Source organism: Anopheles marshallii, chromosome 2, assembly GCF_943734725.1.
Source record: "Anopheles marshallii chromosome 2, idAnoMarsDA_429_01, whole genome shotgun sequence".
Taxonomy (NCBI): domain Eukaryota; kingdom Metazoa; phylum Arthropoda; class Insecta; order Diptera; family Culicidae; genus Anopheles; species Anopheles marshallii.
This window is the reverse complement of record NC_071326.1, coordinates 17047213-17053212: the sequence shown is the minus strand read 5'-3', so window position 1 is coordinate 17053212 and position 6000 is coordinate 17047213.

Genomic DNA, 6000 nt, shown 5'->3' with positions numbered 1-6000 from the left:
TTGCCAATTGGGTGTGTAAATAATTCTTTCTTTTTTTCATATGTTGCTGTTGTTTGATGATGATTGATAACAGTAAAAAATGTGTTTTTATATGGTGGTTTGATGTTAGGAATTGATGAAACAGTTTGTTACAACTTGGATCCGCTGTAAGCTCACTTCCCCGAACATGTTGTTTGTGCGCACAACTGAACAGTTTGTTACTGTAGTGAGCGAACCACAAATACAAAGGGATGCCACCAGTCATCTGCGGACTGGCTTCCGGGTCCCATGCCAATCATTCCAACATCATGCCAGCGCAGCCAGCGTCGGCAGCAAAATAGCCTCACTAATCTTTCACCATCTAGCGCCTGCCAAACGGCAAATGAACACGTAAACTATCCACAATAATGACGTTGTTAGTACATCATCATTCAACTTTTTCCATCAACGCCGGCCATCATCGTCGCTGTTTTGCACCGAGCCGGGACGCTCCCACCAGTGCCCACTCCCCATGCGTTCGTGGCGTTCGGTAAGATGTTGCAACTTTTATGTAATCCTCTCACCCATTACCATCAACATCACACCGGTACTGGCAGGAGCAGCCGAGACTTTTAGCCAGCCGCTGCCCGCCACCCAAAACCCCCGGCCCCATTTCGGTGGTGAAGTTTTCCCCCGTTTTACGACACTTACGGCGCAAAGTTCGGCGGACCAAGCGAGCGCCTTGGAACAATTTCACTTTGCCCTTTGGCTGATCAACCGCGCAAGCCTTTTCGGGGCAATTTTCTGCCAAACGCCCAAACTAATGAAGATTCGAGCGTTTTGTTGTGCGCGGTTGCTTTTGCGAGGGTTGACTTCGACCGGAGGGTGGATGATGCGCTTTTCTTACTGGCAGAAAATTTGTCCGCTTGCGTCAGCAAATCAGAAGGTCATCGTATCATTCATTATGGCCAAAGACGGAGAGAGAGGCGTCATGTAGAACCATGAATTAGATATGATGATTAATGGCGAATGGATAATTATTTTTGTCAAGAAGAAAGTTGCATATGAGATTATCTTTGGCAGAAAGTGTATGACAATCAGCTGTCGGGAATTTCCAGATGAGCTGGGAGTGTGAGAGCTTAATTGAACAGAAATGCGCCGGATTCAATGCTTTGCAATTTCTGCAACTTTTGCAAGCTGAAACCGATTCTGTTCAAAGTGTTCGTGGCTGATAGCCTAAAATCTTCGGAGCATTTGTAAATCAAGCTAACAGTGTTTCGGTATTTCTCTTGCAAGATTTCCAAATAGTTCCGAGAATTCAAGATCTTTGTTATCGCATATAGCATCACATATGATAACACCCGTCAATGGCTTATCATGATTGCAAAAAACCATGTATTACCGGTAATGGTAAGTTTACAAGCTATTATGTCTTACTAGAATCGTACACAAGCAGATCAAACATTCTTTAGCCTTCATTGTTTCGACATTTGCTTCCATTGTTACCAGAAACACAATTTGCCTCGTAATACAAGAAAAAGTAATAAGCACCATAATGACTTGTAGCTTGTTCCAACTGAAACCGCTTTCGGGTAGATTTGGGCTACACACACGGTCCTGCGGCATTGCAATTTCTTTTCCATTTTCATGTGCAATTATGATGCCATGCATCGAATGGAAATTACCAGCATCTTGTTGATTCACGAGTGATCTGTGCAATCTGTAAGATCCTTACCTGAAAAGAAGCTTAATTTACGTGATGTAAAACCAAGATAACGACCAACGTATAGGTGTTGAAAATTGAATGGGGCCCGAAAAGGTAATGTAAAGCAAGCATACCATACGTACCCCACAGTAGTTTCTGTCCCTTCTCAATTGGAGGGACAATAACAGAGATCCTTCCATGTTCTTCAACACGATTTCGAACAGAACAGGGCAGGAAAACGTTTAAGCCGAACGAATTTCTTCCCAAATGAACGTCATTGTTTCAGCGAGGGCGAGTTCAGTGATTCATTTTCATTCTCTGTGTCAGTTTACCTCCCGGAGCAAAATCTTCCAATGCGTTCAAAACAGTGAAAAGAGTGCTTGAGCAATGTTTTGCAAACGTTGTTCGTCGTAACGTCATATTCGTGCTGTCTTCAGTCCATCAACTACCATCGATGATGTGTAGTTTGGAACAACGCTTACTTTCGCATCACCGAACAACACGCTTAGGTTAACCAAAATCGATAAATTTAGTACACACGTTGTAAACGGCTACCAGTAGTATGCAAGCACACGTACGCAACGATGTCTATTGCAATCAAAGCTCCATCGCTCAAATCCAACTTGAACATTCTAACCTGGTTAGATGGCTGGCCCCTAAATGGACGGCCTCCTGTCCCGTCGGTCTGTGCGGCTAATTTCATCCGAATTAGCTACCCACCAACAACCAGTGCCAGTGCCACATCCACTCACGTACGACGTTGAAGCCACACTTCAACATCACATCGAAATTCGACGCATCGCCAACGGATGGGATCGCCCATTAAACGTATGCTTTCACAGCATCACGGCCCGGTTCGAGGTGCATCGATACCAAACCGCAAGGTTTTACAGGCGAGCCAGGGATCGCCTGTTCACGAAGCTGGCGCCCGCCACGAGTGCAGTCACGTCATCGTTTCGCGTCTTCATCGCACACATCAAAACATCATAGCGTGTGCCTTGGCATGGCAGCCCGGCTGGTGGACGGGAAGGGGGCTGCGAGCATGTGTCACACCGGAACATCGGGCCGAACCATGGGCAGGTTGTCTGACCGCAGGTTTACCGTACATCGATTACATTCCATCGGGAAGCAATAAAGGAAGTAGCTTTGATTGTTGTTTACAGAGGCTTCGCATAGAGTATTGATTTCCAAACCTGTGTCTGGGATGCCTATTTTCACAAACAGTGCGTATCGTAATGATTGGTGTTATTGAATCTCATTTATCTGCATACTTTTACAACGTTTGATAGTCAGAATGTGTTCCTGTCATTAGAATAAATCAATTGAATGCCGGAATTAAAATGACACACTATTAATGAAAATTGAATGCAAACTAGATAAATATTTTTGAATAATTACTTATAAACATTAAGCAATAAAGAGCGTAAATTCTGGACAACAATTAACAAGAGATAAACAGAAAAAATTTAACTAATTCTTTTTCATATCTCAATAACTTGTTAAAATATAAAATATCGGCCCAGTACATCCGGGATAAGGTGACCTTTCACTGTTTGGAGAAGGAAATGTCTTCAAACGATTGTGAATTGTATCTTAGATTAAGCTACCCCGTTAGTTGTAAGCATTACGGCCGTCCTTATTGAATAAAAAAAAACTTATTAAAATATTGAAATTATGTAAAAAAATAACAGCTAAAACAACGCAATTCTTAAGCTGCTTACAAACCCACAAATGAAACCCAACAATAGCCCTCATTGCCCACAAACATCACCCGAAATATCCTTCGGCGTGTGCCTTCTCTAAAACAAACAACAATTGAAAACACATTTCCAGGATGAAATCAAATCACAGTCCCCAGCATTGCTGGCCGTGCGCCCTAGCGCCATGTTCATCGACAGCCCGGAACAGCATGGCTAGTGCCACACCGGGTCCTTTTTCGGATGCGCTCAGCTCGGGAGAAGTACGTGATGCCATCGTAGCCTTCACTTGCACTCGCTTGTTCACTGTGAGGTCTAGCCTCTAGCCTAAGGCCTGACAGTGTTTGTTCCTGCTTACTTCGGTAGTTTCTGCAACGTCCAAACATCGGTCCGCACCCAATTGAGATCCTCGTGCGTACGCGCTCGATGCCGGAATCGACGGAAACAACGATCTTTATTCGGATAAAGTGAGGGAAAAACCTTTACCCAACCTTGCCTTGCATCTAGCGGACCAGGGTTACATCTCGATTTCTGTGCATCCGGTTCCGTCCGGGCAGACAAACAAGCACCCACAAACATCACACACACAGACCGGCCTATCGATCGGATTTCGAATGATAAATGGGCGTTCAAACATCATAAAGTAATTGTCCGCAGTGTCAACCATTAAATCCTTTGTCCTGCATTGGGATCGGTTGCATAGGAAGCGACATCCAACACCCATGCGGGGCAGTAATTTAGATCCGGACACCACCAACCGGGGGTTTTATTGTAAACCTGGGACCCGTACCCGGGGAACATTGGTCCCGGAAGATATTGTCCGATGGTCGAAATCTCCCAAGCTTCACCCCAGTTCCCCGAAGGCATATGTGTACGTTCGACTTACGGGCCGGTAAATTAGCATGGTTTCTTCAAGGATGTCCACTGGTCAACTTCAATAAATTAACCTTCCAGCTGCTGGTGCACGTACATTATGGGTTCGCCCTGAAGCACCTGCACTTGAGTAAACGGTTCTGTTCCGGAAACGTTTCCTGTGACCCATGGTCAACCTTTACTTCGTTCGGCTAATATTTGAAGCATTACGATAAAAGTTGTTTTGGCTTTGCAAATACATGACACACACACACACACTTTCAAGTGTATGTAAAACCTTCCCGGAAATACATCTTGAGCAAATTTGTTGTTTTTCTCTCGAAACTAATGTTAAAATAATATTAATTGCAGATATACCTAGAATTCAATCCATTGCCCCGACCGATCTCCAAGAAAGATGATGTAGCGCACACAAAAACAAATTGGAAATTGCTTTTCTCGGAGCATACTTTCCCCTGAAGGTGAAGTAGAGGTAGTTCGCTGTTTCCGAAGCAAATTAGTGCGGTCGGTTGCAGAAAATTCCACCGAAAGCATACACGCCACCACCGGAACACAGTTTTCCCGAAGCTCAAGCTGGTCGGAAGAAAGTCGAAAGATGCTGGCAGCAGAATTAATACGCACACTTGTAAAGGCAATGAACCATCGGGCGGAAATGATTAGGCTGAGAGGGGTTTTTTTGCCCCCTTGGCAAGAAACTTTCGGTCCACAAACATATTCGCTTGGGCACACCAGCCAGCCAGCCTAATGCAGCCTTTCGAGCGAGTCTTTTCCATCGTCCCATGGTCACCCGTGGCAGTGATGCTTCATCATAATACCTCCGGTACCCCGTTTGCCGCACTCGCCCAGTAACCCGAGACAATCGGAAAGTGTTCAAAGAGTCATTACCATTTTGGGATAAACTTGTTCCGGCCACAGAAAACACTCTGCCCGCCCGGCTTGACGTTCGCCTCAAGGAAAGACACCACGCTTTGTTCGTGTCGATCGGTTTTTCTTAGACCCATGCCGAGCTGATCATCATCATACGGCCATCTCTGCTCATCGAGTGCACTACTAATGACACGCTCGGTTTACCAGCATGGTCAAATAGTCATCATGGCTTGGGAAGAATGAACAAGATTCACCACCAACCGTCCCGAACCCGGTCCCAGTCCAGGAAAAAACCCTCACCGACGGTGGAAAATGGTCGTAAACAGAGAGAAGCAGATGAGGGGGAAAAAAAATTGCGAGTGTGCTAAAACACACATATGCTATTTAAATACCACTTCCGGTGCATGGAGCCTATTCGGGGCCTTCCGTTCGAACCGGTTCCATCTCGAATTTGTCCCCATGGAGCTAGGTCACAGAAAGTCGGTGCCGGGCGACCACATCAAGCAGCCAGACGCACACAAACCACCACACGTACAGATTAACGATACGGACACAAAGGATACCGTGTAGGCGACGGGTGAAAAAGGGGGAAAACTCGAAGAAATTTTCCAATCAATTGCTGCGGAATAATGTTTCAATATCTTCTAATGTCATGTATGCTTAAATACGATCAAATAGAGAAACCATAATTGCAACGATGCCGCATGACTTCCTTGCTCGTTGGATCGCAGTAGCACACTTGTACAAACACACACACACACAGCCAAACCTGATGATCGGTGGTACACGCTGGTTGGTGAATGCGAATGCGCACGTACAAGGGCACGTGTGTACTATCGAACGGATCAGTTTCGGTTCCACCACGGCCAAAAGGGGAATGATGCGAGAAATTGAGGTCCT